This window comes from Pteropus vampyrus, unplaced genomic scaffold (assembly GCF_000151845.1).
Source record: "Pteropus vampyrus isolate Shadow unplaced genomic scaffold, Pvam_2.0 Scaffold130, whole genome shotgun sequence".
Classification (NCBI taxonomy): domain Eukaryota; kingdom Metazoa; phylum Chordata; class Mammalia; order Chiroptera; family Pteropodidae; genus Pteropus; species Pteropus vampyrus.
Genome location: NW_011888911.1, coordinates 140852 through 159065, shown reverse-complemented (window position 1 = coordinate 159065; position 18214 = coordinate 140852). Strand labels below are relative to the sequence as shown.

General features: G+C 38.3%; 1 pseudogene; it reads right to left on the bottom strand.

Annotated features, from left to right (window-relative positions):
• Positions 1–4396: 4396 nt before the first annotated feature.
• The window catches only part of LOC105296859, a 109047-nt pseudogene continuing 95229 nt past the window's right edge, over positions 4397–18214 (bottom strand).

Sequence of the window (18214 nt, the reverse complement as noted above, 5' to 3'; positions counted from 1 at the left end):
TTTATCTTTTTACCTCCTTGTGTATTGTCTTTATGTTTCTCTGCAAAGTATCTGATAAAATGGCCTTACCTCAACCTTATCCGCCAGGGGAAATGTTGAAATTTGATTATGTCTTGGGATCTAACACTCAAATGTAGATTAGTTCCATTAGTCTTATTTTTCAAGCCCAAAGTGAGACCAAAAACCTTAACTAAGATCACTCGGCAACTGAGGAGTTGTAGCAGGAAATGGAATTCATAGCTACCATATGCAAGCAGCACAGAATATGAGAAAACATAAGACTATCTCCTCACTATCTCAGAACCAGTAAATCACTAGATCAATGGGTTAGAAACAATAATGTAAAGAATTCTTAAAGGTGAGAGTTTAATTGAGATTATTGTATTTTCATAAAATTTAGATGGGGAAAGGAAAAGGTGTGGTTCTATAAATCTACCTCCAGTCCACAAAACTATTAGCTAAAACGCTAACCAACATTTTCACATTTATAAAAACCCACTTCTCCCTCTACTAGGTGCGAAGAACACTACAAACCAGAAGCATGGAGTCAGCCTGAATACCTTTCCCACATTCTCTGTCCTTCATAGCTAATTAGTTCTGTCAATTAATGGATCCATATTCAGTTTTAAGTTTGTCCAGCAATGTGCACGTGCATGCATGCACACATACACGTACACACGCACACGCACACGCACAATCATATCAAAACTATTGATACCAAAGGGGAATTTTGACCCAGAGAAGGGGTGTTTTATATATTTAAGGTGCTTTGACAATTATTTAATCAAGGATAAATGTTTCTGTTTTCGACTTAAGCAAATTTTTTTCATAAAAAATACCCATATCTATCAGTAAATTAAATTGAATTTGCTTTTCCATGTGGATGCTTGAAATTTTCTCAACATGCGTTTTGCATCAAAGAGTCAGGTTTAATTCACACTTTGGTGTGAAGACCCCTGTAATCAAGTCCCAGAATCTCATTTGAGCTAACAACCAATAATTATACCTAAGGTAAAGAGAAACTTAAAATTTTCCGTTGCTCTTCAGGACTGAAGAATGCAAAAAAACACACACGGCATAACTTATTTTTCCTACATAGTAAATACTTCAGAGCTATGCTGAAATCCAATATTGGATTGCTTCCAATTTGTGGTAAGGAGCCACCAACAGCAAAAAATAGTGTTACTCAATTCATATTCCACTTCCAGTCATTGTATAAATGATCACCTGTCCACACCCACGTGTACTCTCATGTACTCTCAGTTAAGAGTGGTGAGTCAGGAGCTATAACTTTGCAGTCAACCTGCCAACAAGGATGTTGCTAATAGAAATTCAGCAGCTTTTATTAGCATAAAAGTTTTAATCTTACAGGGCAAGTGTTGGTCTAAGGCAGAAGCAAACCCCGTTGTTATCTCAGATCCTTAATGTAAGAGAAGGTCATCATGGAAAGTGCATTTATGACAAAGCTGTGGCAGAATGTGATATCGTCCTTGTGCCTAAACCTCTACCTATGCCCAGAAACAGCAGACCACATGGAGCAGGCTCACCTCAACATGGAAAGGCCTCTATCCAAATGAAGAGGTGCCTCAGGACCTTGGAAGTATGGCCAGAGCCTGAGAGAATGGAAAAAGTCTACCTGTCACTCTTGAATTCTCCAAAAACAACTATAAATGCTTTCAGGGCTTGTTTGGGAGAAGAATGTGTATAATCGAATGAATGTATAGTTTGTGGATCTAAAGCAAAGCACATGAATCAGATCTCATCGATATGAGTATTAAGAAGGCCAGATATATTTTCCTAGAATTTTCAGAATCTCAGGGCTGAAAGAGACATCATCAAGCCAAGAAGGATGCTGCCCAGTGTAGTGCAAGAAGCATTCATCTTAAATTTAGAAGACAAAGGTTGAGACTCCAACTTTGCCACTGTCCCTGAGCTGTTTCTATTATACCCACTTTCCTTATGGATAGAAAGGATTGTATTAGTTGACTTTAAAAATTCTCTCTAGTGTGGGACTTTTGTAGCTCTAAGTTACTAAGTCCAGTCTCGTTAATAAGACTCCAACATCCTAGGCTAGTGGACTTCACTGTTCACTTCTCCATCCTCAGAGAAAACTGACTGTAAGCCGTGTCTCTTTTCCATTTCCTTTGATTTGGTTTTTATTTATTCATCCATCTCCATGCAGCAACATTTAGCCAAATGCAAGGCACTGTGCTAGATATAGAAACAACTATAATGATTGTACCCAACAAATAATTCTTCATAGCCTTTCAAATGCGTTATTTTCTCTGAGCCTCATAATAACCCTGTGAGTGTAGGCAAGTCAGTCATGCCTATTTGTACTTCAAAAATGAGAATACTAGGGACTGGTGAGAATGAGTTATTTAACAATGATTACATATCTTAAAAGGATGACAGATGGGGCCAATAACCCCATCTTTTGACTCAGACTAATTTCTGATCAACTGTTCCAAACAACCCTCACCAAAATAATATTCTGTATTTAAATTAGACATAATTCTTTATATACTACTCTCTAAATAAAAAAAAAAAGAAACACAAATCTCTATGAGAATGAGGCCCACACAACATAACCAGACATGAAATAAAGACCTGAGACTCAAATACTCAAATATTGTCAGCCACAAACTTATTTGAATTCTCACAGACCAAGAATAAGGAAGATTATCAATAATTTAGTTTCTCCATAGATCCACTGTGCTATTTTCTTAACACATATCTTTTGTAAATGCTTGCAATAACCCTGCAAAGTAGGTATTGTAATTTGACAGATGAGAAAAAAATGAAGCTTAGCTAAGTAATACACGCAAGATCTCAGAGGTAATAAGCACCCAGAGAGAAACTCAAACACAGAGTTGTCTGGCTGCAAAGTCTGGGCTCTTCCCACAGTTCATAGGGAAATTCTATGATTCCAAACTGAAAACTTCAGTTCCAGGTGACATCAAGCAATTCAATTGACTTCTATCCTTCAAGAGACAGTGAATCTGAAGAAGTACCTTAGTTACATCTGGATGAGAAGTGTAAAGAGGTGACATTGGGAGGAAAAGCACATTCAGAACTAAAAGAATCAAATAAGTTGGATGATAAGAGCACTAGGATCAGTAAGACCTAGCATAGTCCTACAGAAAGAAGCTATCCAGAGAGCAGTGGTTGCTGTTCTTTCTTAAATATATCAGGCAGCCACCTAGACTGGCAAACTCTTCTTTAACAAAACGATACTAACCAATTACATTTTTTAGAGTTAAATGCTTAAAGATGGAAGTTTCCTAGCTGTATTAATCAGAATGATTAGGTTACACTGTAAGAAGAAAGTAACTCTCAGAATCTCTAGCACAGCAACCACAACAGTTTTCTCATGATGCAAAGTCTGCTGCAGGTCCAGTAGCTCTGCAGGGCAACTCTCTTCCATGAGGTAGATCAGGCCCCACCAACTTCACCAGTGTTCTCCAACACACAAGGCATCCAGGTTACCAGAGCAAAGAAAGAGAAACCACAAGGTTAAGTGCTGTCTCTTAAATCAGGAGTCCCCAAACCCCAGGCTGCAGACCAACAGATATTGGTCCACACAGCAGGAGGTGACTGGCGGTCAAGCTAGTGAGTTAGTGAGCGAAGCTTCATCTGTATTTGCAGCCACCCCCCCGGTGCTAGCATCACCGCCTCAGCTCCACCTCAGATTATCAAGCATTAAATTCTCATAAAAGGTTGAAGACTTCTGCCTTAAATGACTTAGCCCAGAAGTAACATATGCAACTTCTACTCACAGACCATTTTTTTAGAAAGAGGCACATGCCTCACTTGGCACAAAGGGATTGAGAAAATTGGGAAGCATATGGATATTCAGGAAGCTTTAAATATCTCTACCAAACTACTTTTTAAGGACAGTAAAGACAATCCCCAGCCATAATGAGAATGGATTTGTTTCCCTTCAAAAGGCACTCTTTACCCTTCTCCCTCCTACTCTGTGCCTTGGAAGGCCGAACCATGCACATTGCATCAAATGCTCACCCGTCCTTTGATTTCTTCCTGTTTTTGATCAATAGGCATACCTGTAGGAGAAGAGAGTGACATCAAGATAATGATTCCTTTTTATTCCTGTGACATCACCAAGAGTGGGGCTGAGGTTCTACTATTCACCTCAATCCTTTCTTTCTGGGTTCCAAAAATCACTCCCATCTCTTGTCCTTTTGGGGAGGCAAGCAGCTTACTCTTTTTTTTTTTTTTCTTTAGTTTAATTTCACTTTATTTTTAGTGAAAATGTTTTCCTTAAAAACAATGCCTCTGCTCCAAGTAAATCACGGTCAAAATAAATGTAGAGCTTAGTCCCATTTTTTCCTGGTCCTAGTGTGGGAATGAAAAGCAGCCACCAGTTATAATGATGACAGGAGATAGATCCAAATTGCCAAATTCGTTAACATTTTTCTATTTCTAAACCACCATTAAAGAAAATCAAATATGAGGTCACACCATCCTCACAGTAGTCCAACAGAACAATCATGCCATCTCGATTCATGTTTTCACCAATAAAGACTAGTATTTTATTTTTAATTAGCAAAGATACGCTTGATTTGTTCTGCAGCCCATGCCATAAAAGTTTTTACTCTTACTGGTCTTTGTTCTTCAAGTTTCCTTTCGATTGATTTCATGTAATCTTTAAGGACAAATCCTTGTAGGTTTCTTTTGTGAAGCTGGTTTCCTGCAAATGATGATTCATGACACTATCAACACCAGGGATCCCCAAGCTTTGGGCACCTTCACCCTCACGGCCTTCCACTGAGGCATTTCCACCAATGTGCGAGTCATCAGTGTTACCCTCTGTCCTACTGACCCTCTTTCTCCTCCATCTCCATGCACAGTGATCTCAGGATCTTGTAGATGTCAGAGAGCCTGTAGTCATGTCTGATGAGGTCCCTGTAGATAATCGTGACGGTGGCTGGAAGAAGAGGACAGCGGTGCTCAATTAGCAGAAGCCTGGGAGCTCAGAGGGAGTGCGATGCAATTGGGAGGTTTTTGTGGGGAGGGAGGAGTGGAAGAAAAGCAACGACCTACTCTTATGAAGCTGAAAGTATTACATCATTTCTTATGCTTTCCCCACACTCTACCCACATCTTTGTAAGTAGTCTATTAAACTCTAATTGTTCAATTTAAATACTCCTCTGTTTTCTGCTGAGATCCTGAGTGATACAAGGGTACTCTGAGAAAGAATTACACATTTTAACTATGAGAAGCTCTGTGATCATATTTACCACTTGAATTAGAAATTTATTAACCCTAATAGAATCTCCTTATAACAACTTCGTAAACTGGTGTTCTCTCCATTTCCATCTATTCTTAACATCATCGAAAAACTTGTTTATTTTTTTCTAATTGTTTTTGTTTTCATAATCTTCGAGTGAAAATCTTTCAATTACCATCTAAATAAATCAGAATCTTTAGCCCAAACTTCAATTCCCTCCATTAATCAGTCAATTTTCAGCTCACTCAAAGTACTTTGGTCTCAATTCTCCAGACCAAAAGTTGGCAAACTACAGCCCATGACCAAATCAGGTACTTTCATAGGTAGTTTTATTGAAACACCACCACATTCATTCATTTGCATTTTGTCTATGGCTTCTTTCACAGTGCAATGCAGAGTTGAATGGTTGAGACAGAGACTCTACTGCCAGCCTGCAAACCTAAAATATTTACTAGCTGGGTCCGTACAGGAAAAGTTTACTAACACTCACTTTATATTTCAATATCAGCATAAACATTCACATATCACACTGTTTCTTAGCCTAAAATGAGAAGTGCTTCTGGCATCAATATTACCTACAAAAATTAGGCTCTAGTATAGTCTCCAATCTCATCTCTTCCATGAAATGTTCCTAATTTTTCCAAGTAGATTATCTCAGCAACTTCTTTTCAATTCTACTTGATATTTACTGTGTGTGTTAGAGCTCTTCAGAGAAACAGAACCAATGGGATATATAAAAATATGTATACATAAGAAGAGGTTTATTACAAGAATTGACTCATACAGGTATGGAGGCTGAAAAGTCAACTATTCTGTGTACAACCCAAAACACACTAATCCCTTCCCCAGAAGAGAATGTAAAGTTCTTGAGTGAGATTTACCCTTTTCCTAATATCCCATAACTATGAAGTAAAATTAACAAACCTTAAATACTAATATAAAGTCAATATCTCTTATGTTATATGATAAGGGAGTAAGAGAAGAAAGGAAACAAAGATATTTGCTTAGTATATGTGCATATATACACACAGATGTATTCATAAAATAAAAAAAGGAGCAAATATTCACGGCAATTATAATACTCATTTCTGTAACTGGTCTGTGCTCAGAGCTGGTATTTATAACTACATTCTTCAACTACCCATTCTGTATTCCCTTTGCATTTAGCAAGCACCTCAGCTTGTTGTGGTTGTTTACCTGGTGGCATGACCCAAACCTTCAATCCTGAAGAGTCTGGGCCATTAGGAGTCCTGCCTAGATGGACTTGTCATTTTTCATTGACTTTAGTCACAGGGCCTGGTGAAAGCTTTTGCATTCCAGACATATTCTTCCTTACCTCCACTGTGCAGTAGCAGTCCAATTTCCCCTCTTGATAGTCAGAATCAGTCACCCCAGCCAACATCATAACTTCCTTCTTTGCCTATTGATTAAAAGGCATGAGAAGCCCAAAGTGGCTGGGCAGCAGTCTTAACTTCAAATTCAACGGAATCACTGCTGTGTCTCCTGGTGGATTCATTCCTCCCTCTGGAAGTAAGATCGCTAGGCCAGTAGGTCATAAACTCACAAGAACAGGAAGTCAAAAATTGGCTAGTGGGTCAATAGAGATAACAGTAAGTGGTGTCACCCCCATTTGCACTCAATTCCTGGACCCATGAATCCTTGCCATCAGAAAAACAACACCATATATTGAGCACTACTTCAGAGCACACTGTGTTATACCCTAAAATGGATTTAGCTATTTTTATGTATGTTTATTCTCATTAGCTTTGAAAGAAACTTGAAGACAATAATTGTATTTCAAGCATCTTTATATCTCCTTTGATGCTTACATAATGCCTGACACACCTTAAATATTAAGTGAATGGATATCTATAGAGAAAATTTCAATTGCTCTTGTAATCAGAAAGTAATGCTCACATGGGTTCTAGAGATGCATGAAGAAAAGAGTACCATTTAATTGTTCAGGAATCTAAGGGAGAGACAGAGAACAGGGTAGAAGATTTACTAGTCTTCAAGACATAAACATTGCCTGTGAAGAATGATAACCAGTTTTTCTCATCTCATCAAAAAGAAGACCAAAAAAGCCTATACAGGCATACCTCAGACATATTGCAGTTCCAGACCACCACAATAAAGCAATAAAGCTAGTCACAATATTTTTGCTGGTGGAGGTCTTGCCTTCGATTTAAAAAAAAAAAAAAAAAAATCACGTCTCTGAAGTGCAATAAAATGAGGAAAGTCTATATTTAAACAGAAGTGAAAATAATTTCTATTAATATTGAGAAATAACATGAAGACACCAAATAGTTTTGAGTCCTGGAATCAGTCAGTTGGCTAACAGTAGCTCACATCATGGGCTGTCCCACTATATTTAAGCATACATTATTTTCTGTTCATTATAAGCCTCATCAATAATAACACTATTTTTTTTCACTAAATACAGGTTTTTAGAGCTTTTCATGCACTGTTACATCCATTTCTTCCTTTAAACCTCATAGTTAAAGTACAATTTTGTTTTAATGTTGGGAAACAAATTAAAAAGCCCATGGAAATACGCTCTTAACCATGTGCTCTCTGGCTTTAAAATTTTAAAAGGTTATGTAATAGAAAAATGGGCAGTGGGATTCATTAGGAACCTCTTGTCTAATCCATTTTTAAGTTATTTGTAGCAGTGACTAGCATTCATCTTCTGAATAAAACAAACAACATCTTCTGGACAAATTGAATACTGAAAAAAATTTCAGACACCTCTTTTTCTTTGCTTCAACCAATTCAGTTGACGCCAAAGAAATAAATGCCTCTGAAGGGAAAATCAATACACACAATATGGAAAATATAGATTATTAACGTCACTTTCCTGGTTCAGATTTGAGTTTACTTTTTCCACTGCAAATCCATTTCTGAAAAATTATTTTTTTTTTAAATTTCCTATTCACAATGACGATATCCATGTTAAAAGAAATAATAGGTGACAAAAAGATGCTGTGGATTATATAACAGGATAAAACTTTGATTACCTGTGTTTGTTTCCTGTTGATCTCTCCTGTACTCATTACACTCTCTACTTTCCATTGTTTTTATTACCATTCTACCAGTAGTAACAACTTTATACACTATCTTTTGAAGAGCAGTTGATTCAGCTAAAAAACTAAGAGTCAAATTTAAGGCATTAATTTGACAATTTGTCCTTAAAGTCCATACTGGTGTCTTCTGGTCAAGATGGTGAAGTAGAAAACACTGTGCTCACCTCCTCCCACGATCACATCAAAATTACAACTAAGCTACAGAACAACCATCATTGAGAATCTCCTAAAGTCTAGCTAAATAGAAGTCTTATAACTAAGAGACTTCAAGACTGGTAGATACAGAATGGGCTGTTCCCACACATTGTGTGGTGGTTAAAAATCTGGAGGGATATCTCAGGTATGGAGGTTCCTCCAGAGGAGCAAGGCTCACCAGCCCAGGGTCCCACTGCTGGGAAGAAAAGTCTTGATACCTTCTGGCTATGAAAATCAGCGGAGATGGTGGCTGAATGAGACAGAGCAGCTGTTGTCCTAGGAATTTTCTGAAGGGGCCTACACATAGACTTACTAAAGGACTCACTCTGAGCTCCAGTGTTGGGGTGGCAACTCAAAATATATGAGAGAAATACAAGGAAGAACTGAGATGTCTGGCTTCGAGACAAGGGCCAGAGGGGCAGCTCTCTTACAGACAGAAACGCTGGCAGAAGCCATCGTTCCTTTGTGAAAGATGCATGCAGACACAGGTGGCTGCTATATTTGAGTCTCCATTAACCTAGCTAACACCCTTTGCCCTTCTTCGGAGATCCCATGAGACCCTGCCCCACCCAATTTGCAGGCTCACCCAAGCCGCTTCCAGTGGCTTTTTCATACAAACAGCTTATCTTGGCTCATGCTATGGACTTTCCTAAAATCTCTCAAAGGTTCATAAACCAAACAAGCAGCTTCTGGCCTCAATGTGCCCTTTACTTCTTGTTAAACAGCCCTAGGCCCAGCACTAGCAGCAGCTGGCCTCATTTCTCAGCTTAGCCTCTCCCAGGCACCTCCAAAGCCAGCACAAGTGACAACCATTTGCAGATCACTTTGTAGCTCATATCAAGTGGCCCTGGGCAGGGCACAGGCAGAGCCTGAACTCAGCCTGCAACAGAATTCTTCCCAAGAGGCCTCAGAACCAACACACCTGGTGGCCAGCTTCAGACCACACTCAACCACTTCCACACACAAGACACCCAAAGGACAGACTGGTCAGGCACAAGAGCCCTGCTAAAGCAAATCCAGTTGTGTAGGTTTAGCCCCTGCACAACAGCTCCCCACTGTAGTCATGGCCAGTCCTCACAACCAAATAGCCTGAGGGTCAGTTCCTCTCACCAATGTGCCGACAGCCATCAAGACTCAACTACAACAGAAGGGCACACACAACCCACATAAGGAACACATCTGGGGCACCTGGCTCAGGGCAGGGAGACAGTGCCATTGAGCCCCATAGGACACCTAGTACATAAGGCCACTCTACTAATACCGGGAGACACAGTAGCTCTACCTAATACATAGAAACAAACACAAGGAGGCAGCCAAAATGGGAAGACAAAGAAACATGTCCCCCTTAAAAATAAATAAATAATAGAACAAAACTTCAGAAAAAGAACTAAACAAAGTGGAGACAAGCAATCTGCCAGATGCAGAGTTCAAAACACTGATTTATAAAAATGCTCAATTATCTCAGTGAGAACTTCAACAAAGAGATAGAAAATATAAATGGAGATAGAAAACATAAAAAAGAACCAGTCATAAATGAAGACTACAATAATGGAATACTCTAGCGAAAGAAATAGACATACAAGCCCAGAAAGTACAAAGAGACTCAAACAAGATGAACCCAGGAAGGCCCACACCAAGGCACATCAAAGTTAAAATGTCAAAGGTTAAAAACAAAGAGAGAATCCTAAAAGCAGCAAGAAAATGCAGTTAGTTACCTACAAGGGCACTCTCATGAGACTGTCAGCTGATTTCTCAACAGAAATTTGCAAGCCAGGAGGGTAGGTATGAAATATTTAAAGTGATGAAAAACAAGGGTCTACAACAAGATTATGCTACCCTGCAACACTATCATTTAGAATCGAAGAACAAAGTGCTTCCTAGACAAGAAAAGGAGTTGATCACCACCAAACTACAAGAATTGTTAAAGGGACTTCTTAAAGGAAGAGGAAGTGGAGGTGGTGGAGGAAAAGGAGGAGGAAGAGGAGGAGGAGGAGAAGGAGGAGGAGGAGGAGGAGGAGAAAGAAGAAGAAAGAAGAAGAAGAAGGAAGAAGAAGAAGAAGAAGAAGAAAAAGAAGAAGATGATGAAGAAGAGAAGAAATATGAATAATAAAATGTCAATAACTACATATATATATATATATCGATAATTACTTTCAATGTAAATAATGAAATGCTCCAATCTAAAGACATAGGGTGGCTGAATGGATGAGAAAACAAGACCTTTACATATATTGCCTATAAGAGACTCACTTTAGATCAAAAGACACACACAGACTGAAAGTAAAGGGATGGAAAAATATATTTCATAAAAATGAAAATTTAAAAAAGCTGGGGTAGCAATACTTATACTAGACAAAATAGACTTTAAGAGACAAAGAAGGACCCAGTAATCCCTCTGCTGGGTATTTATTTGAAGAAACCCAAAACACTAATTCAAAAAGACATATGCATCCATATGTTCATCGCAGCATTACTTACAAGAGCCGTGTAAAAGCAACCTAAGTGTCCACCAATAGATGAATGAATAAAGAAGAATTACAATGGAATATTACAATGGAATATTACTTGTCCACAAAAGAGAATGAAATCTTGTCATCTATAATGACATGGATGAACCTAGAGGGTATTATGTTGAGTGAAATAAATCAGACATAGGAAGACAATGATTTCATATGATTTCACTTACGTGTGGAACCTAAAAACAAAATAAACAAACAAAGAAAACAAAAACAAACTCACAGATACAGAGAGCATTTGGGTAGTTGCCAAAAGGGAGGGGTTGCATTGGGGCTATGGATGAAAAAGGAGAAAAGAATTAAGAAGTACAAATTGGTTGCAAAATAGTCATGGGGATATAAAATATAGTATAGTTTATAGGATATAGAGTATAGGAAATATAGTCAATAATATTGTAATAACTATGCATGGTGTCAGATGGGTACTAGATTTATTGTGGTGGTCATGTTGTAAATTACATAAATGTCTAATTTGCAAAGTTGTACACCTAAAATTAATATAATATTGTATGTCAAGTATGATCGAAATTTTTTTTTAATTTGAAAAATAAAATTCATATCAGTGATAAAAGTATTGAAAGTCAAAGCTTTCAAACATATAAATCAACGTTTTAAGAGGCAGGGGAAATAACAGAAAAGAATGCTTTATGATCTGAAAATGTTTTTTCACCCCCAAAAGATAAAAATCTGACTACAGGTAGGAAGAAGAGAATCAGAAAAATGTTAGTAGAATTTCAGTACTTGTAATTCTCTGAAAAGGACTCCTACATTTTGCAACAACACCCAGGGAGAGATGAAGCTAACAGAATCCCCAGGAAAAACTTCAAATCCTTCTGCTAGAAGTAGTGGATAGCGTAATCCTAGAACAGAAGAAATGACTGCCAAGCTTCCAAATGTTATAGCCCTGGGGAGCTGCAAAACTTAAAAAGAAGCTCATTATTAACACCTGAGCTATAAAGTAGCCATTACTGAGTGGTTAGTGACAGCCGCATATATATGGCCCAAGGCTAAGCCCAAAGTCATTGAACTGAAATGGCATTATCTAGAGAGCTCATGAAGTCTCCACCCCATTCCAAAGATTCCACCCATTCTTCCTTTTGCCCAACAACTAGAGTTCCCTGGCAATTAGCTAGTTCAAAACTCTTTCTCCTTGTGTACATATTTTATCAAAGAACCCATGAAGAAGAAGCGATCTTCAGCAGCAAGAACCCAAAACATCTGGGTTACATCCCATATTGTCAATCTTGCTAACTTATTAATAACAGAGCAGATGACAAAAAAACTGGATAAAAAGGTTATCAGCTCCTCTTCTTTCCTCCCTAGCATCTTTCCGATGGCCTTGATTGATGCCAGATTGCCTGGCAAGGAATAGAAGTGTTATTTTTAGTTGGCTCTGAATCTGAGGGACTTATTTCTGCTTGTGAACCTTTATAAATATTTAAGAGAAAGAAAAAGCATGAATGGAAGAACATGTGGTCTCACAAATATCCATCAAAGCTCTCTGATGAAATTATAGATATATATGTGTATGTAGCTGGAGAGCTGTCTGGAGGTACAGAGCTGCGTGTGTATGAATAAAAGGAAACTCTCAAAGCCTTGGAGAGAACTTCAAAGTTAAGAGGAAATCAAGGCTAATAAGGTGCACACTCTGGGCTCTTTTTTCAGCTGCCTTCACCACCTTCAATCTCTGTTTTCCAGTCATAGACCAGGCATGCTTACTTTCTTTCTCCTGGAAAAGGAGAAAAGCTGAGTGGGAGAAGAGGTCAGAGAGTTGGGGTCAAGTGTTAGATTTGCAAACGATTCAATTCATAAACCAAAGTTTATGTGTTGCACCGACACATAAACATGTATTTGCAAGGACGAGCCAAGCATTTTACCCACTAGGTCTCAGGGTCTCTGTATGTGAAATGAGGGTAGGGCTAACTTCCAAATCTAAATTTGTACTTGTAAAGAAGCCTTCTTCCTTCTTATAACCTTTATTCAAATTGTTTCCTTCATTTCAGAAAAATCTCAAATGTCTTGCCTTTTGTTTTCTTGTATGGTACATTAAAAAGTCAATTCAACAGGCATTTCCTGAGTGTCTGCTACACAAAAACTCAGTCCTGGCCTGTGGGAGAAAGGAAGCTCAGGGGAGAATCATGTTCTCTGGTATAAGTGTGGGTGCGATTCTCTTTAGGTCCCTTCAGTACAGCTTTTAAAGGTAGTAGCTCCCTTCAAGAGAGAAGAGTCTGTCATACTTCTTCCTTTAGGCAAAGAGCTACAATGGATCCAAGATTTAATCAAGATTTCACCCACCCTTTCCATGTCAACAAAACTACTAACTACATACCCTGCAAGGCCAGAAAGGAGAGTGAGGCTAAGCACATGTCCATCCAATAATTCCTTTAATAACATTTATGGAGCATCTACTAAGCTAATCACTAAGAATGGAGCATCAAAAGGACAGCAACCACATTCCTGCTGCTTGGGAATTTACAATCCAGTGAGGAATACAGGCACGAGATGCCATGGCATGGAGGCCCACAAAAAGGGTTCTAACCATCCAGTCCACAATGAACTCCTTTGCTGATCTCATCCCATCCCCACTGGTGATTCTTCAAAAGCATCGCAAGTATCTGAAAACAGCCCAGGAAATTTCTTCAGACTTGCTATACTCTCCCTACCTCTCCTTCCAACATCCTGTCAGTCCTGATAGCTTAGTTCTACGTCTCAGATCCCTTTTTTCATGCATTTCATGTTCATCTATTCTCGTTGCAGATAATTCACTCTAGTTTTCACCTGGAATTCCTTTAGGATGCCAATTCAAGCAGCTACCTTTCCATAATTCAGGTGAGTTCTATACTCTGCCCCTGACCAGCCCCAGTTCTGTGACACTACCAGCTTCAAACACTTGATCTCCCAGGCCTTAGTTATCCATGGAAGAAGGCAACACAGCAGTGAGGACCTGTAATTAGTGAAGTAGGAGTGTGAGCTTAACCCTTGGGGTAGAGTGGGTCTGGATTTAATGCTCAACTATTAGACTCAATACAAAACTCTTTGCTCACATGGGCAGAATGTCGATTATTTTCTATGAGAGCAAAGTGTTGAGAGGACAAATGAAAGAAAGAAAGGCATTAGTTATGTGAAACTTTCTGGGATTCCTTAGAAGTACAGAATAAACACAGACTTCCTTTTATTTTGAATATTAAATCAGTGAGTTTTCCCCCTGTGTCTTGCTAGCTGGCTTTTCCTTCCTCACTCACACCTGAAACTTTAACAAAGAAGTGCTACTTGAGGAACATGGAGCCTATCCTGCAGTTTCAAATCTTTGTGTTCTTCCACATAACTCATACTCGCCTCTTCTCCAGCAAATTCCTGCATTTCTACCAAAACTGTTCAAATGTCACTTCCTTTGGAAATTCTTCCAAATTTCCTACCACCTACCACAAGAACAGCTAATGTCTTACCAACATTTCTCCTGTAGCACCTTATAATTTTATTGGCATGAATTCATTCTTTCAACAGACATTTATTGGGCACCTAAAGCATTGCAGGTGCTAGAGCGGGTTTTTGGAAGAACTGTCTCCTCCACTAAAACTGGACAACAAAGGAATAGAAATCGTGTCTTTTGTCTTAGACTAATGTACACATCTTGTACCTAGTAGGCACTCAGTGTATGCCTGGTCAATTTATAGCATACTGTGAATTATTCTTTAAAGAAATTGATGGACAAGAATTGGAAGAAAGAAGACCTGAATAGATGTCTAGGGAATTGGACTCTGTGAACATGATAGAACTAAATTTAATTAAATGGATCTCTTGCAACATCATAATTTCCTCTGGAGTAGAATTTCCACTTTAGGTCAGCTAAGTTCTAGTTTGTCAGTTTCCCTAAGGAATCACAGAAAGGGATATAATCTATTCCACAGGCCATGTCCTCTTTCCCCTTTTGGCCTCTGATTCTTTGCATTGCAGAAATATTACTCCCAGAAATAAAATGACCTTTTGAAAAATAACTGAAATCATACATTCCAGCTGAGGACAATGAACTTGATGTTTAAAAATATATGTTTCTGTGCCAAAATTATCTTTTGGCTACTACTATGTTCTCTCAGTTTTTGGATAAACATAAATATGATTCCCAAACATTGGTTTTAATTAAAAAAAAAACTTTTTTTTCTTCCTATTTTAGGCAAATGTTATTGAAGGTCCAGTAGGGTGGTTAAACTCTACCTTCTAACCTAGTTTGAGAGTCATCAAGATTGTGAAATTCTTGTCTCAGAACTGCAATCATTCCCCAATGACTTGTGTCATTCAAGATAGATTCAGAGGTGAGCGCACATGATAAAAATTTAATTCCAAGACAATAAATGTAGAAGTGAAAATACAAGGCCCTTTGCTTTGAGTCAGATTGCTTCGTTCATCACTGATAATAACAGCAGTGGATATTGGAATAGCACCCAACAGTTTACCAAACTGTACTTATTGTTGTCTTACTTACATAATCCTTCTAAAAAAGCAGGGAGGTGTTTTATTATTACTATCATCCTCTATATCTTATGGATGCAGAAACTAAATTTTGGAAACATTTCATGATTTGCCAAAGGGCAAATGTAAAATAAGTTTGGAAACTTGTATGGCAGAAATTGCCCTGCTTCAATCAGACAGAACTTGGTTTAATTCCTGGTTCCTCTACTTACTAGCTTTGTGGTCGTTAACTATAACAGCCATTACAACAAATATTTATTTAGTGCTCACCACTGTCAGTCAATGTTCTAAGCACTTGGCTTGTCTTGTGTTATTTAATCTTCATAAGAACTTATGGAGTAACTTAATTCCATTATTATTCCCTCCGATGGCTGAGGAAACCAAGACACAAAGAGATAAGAAACTTGTCCACAATTTTCTAACAGATAACTGGAGGTGGGGGGGCGGGGGACACAGAATTTGAACCCAACTAATCTGATACCAGTCTAGGAAATAGTTTCCCTGTTTAGTTACCTTATTTCGAGCTTCAATCTGTAAAAGAGAGGTAATGGTAGTTACTTTGCAGAACTGTTTTGGAAATTAAAAATTCTGTCCATCAAGTGCCTAATAAAATTCTTGGTACATAGGGAACCCTCACTAAATTTTCAGATTTTACTAACCCTCATGATATTTTTCATAATGTGATACACTGAGACTTTTTACCCTGACCCCACATATGGGTCCACAAATGAGCTTCAGAGAAAGAGCCATCCCTCTAAAATATCATCCTAAGTTCTCTCTCCTTCTCTCTCTCTCTCTCTCTCCCTCCTTCCCTCCCTCCCTCCCCCACCTCCTCTCTCTCTCTGAAAGTGTGCATGCATTTTCCTGGGGAAACTGTCTATAGTTTACAGAAGACTCTCAAAAATATCCAGCCCCCCAGAAAACATTAGCATCACTGTCAGATAATTTTGAACAAATCATACCTCCTGTTTCTATTTCATCATGTGGAAAATTATTTAAATATTTTCTCCAGTCAACAGCCTAAGAAGAAATGCATTTGCCAGTTCAACTTAGTCATCCAACTTTTAAACACAGGTTATAGTAAAATCTATTTATGTAGGTAGATATAATAGAGTTTGAGAATTTAAGAAAAGGAATTTTTGCTCTATATGTGCCTTTCGTAGTCTCCCCTGACTCTATTTCAGCTTGAAGTGACTGTTTCCTAAGCACGTGTGAGTGCGTGTGTTTACACAGGCCCTCTGGATAAGTGATTTCTGTGAGGCAGGCTGAAAGCCTGACCTCAGTTGGCTGCCCTCCACTTATCGGAAAGCAACATGCATGTTTATCTTGTTCACTTATTAATTTCATCTTAGCAAATAGCAGACAACCACAAGCAACTTTATGCCTCACGTTTGGCAACCATGTGGAATGCTGGTGAGTCCTTGTGGCGCTGGTCTTGTTTGTCACTGATGCGGGTGCCACTCCAGCCCACCCGAGATCGTGCCCCGTTGGGATCTGCCAGGCCAATGAGGAGAAGTGAGTGTCACCGAGTGCACTGGCCTTGCAGCCAAAAAGCTTAAAGAGAATGGACAGAGCCAGGGAGTCCCAAACCTCACACACTGTCAAAGAATAGCAGAGGCATCTGATGCTAATTTTTATGAGATTTACAAGAAGTTCAAACCATCCCAGTCCTATATTTAGCGAAGAGTTGCTGGTATGATTACAAAGAAACTTATTGGATAAATCTTTTATTCTGAGAATACAAGGGTAAACAAATGATAGAAACAGTGTGAAACTGTGATTACCTCTCCTGTCCTACACTTATTTTCTCACTGTTTCTCATCTTCTATTTCTGCTTCTTTGTCACCACTTCTGCCACTTCCTTCAGCTGGTTATTTGAGAAAAGCAGCAGAGTTTAAATGATTCTAGAGAAGTATATATAGGTTCTCCAAACCCTCTTGTTCATAAATATTTAGTTAGGGCTTTTTCATTTCAATGTTTTATGTATCTAAACATTAAAATTATGATTGTTCAAATTTATATAGCTTCATTTAGCAAAGTCTCTGGCTGTGTTTTAATCATCTGTAAGTTATACAAAAGAAGATGGAAAGTGATGATAATATTCTTAGTTGGTATAAAACTTTACCATTATCCTTATTTTCTAATCTACGACCTAAAGTGTCATATTTTACATATAACACCCAAAACTTTTAATAATTGTTTAAGGTCCAATATAATCAGAGAAGTCAGTTAATAAACCAAGTTTGGTTTATTCTGAAATGCTAGATAACACTTAGTAAAGGTGTGAATAAAACTTCACATTATAATCTTTATAACTTAAGGAAATTCTCTTCGAATTTGCTTTCCATTCAAATTATCATTTTATCTCTCATCTCCCCTTCACAGTTACATTTCTTGTTCTCCTCTCACATACTCTCTAATCTCTTAGAATCTAGATTCTTCTCTCATCACCTATAGGAACTGGTTTCTTAAAAGTGACCTAACAATCTTTAAATATCATCCCCTGTCTCGGGCCTCTCCCTAGTCAGCTTCTACGAATCCTCCACACCTAAAACATTATACAGATTTAAAGCAATCTCCAACAAAATCGCATCGGCATTTTTTTTAAAGAAATAGAACAAAAAAATCAGATTTGTGTGAACCCTTCGCGGAGATGACTACTCCCCATTTCCATAACCTCCCCCTTATTTTTGTCACCCAGC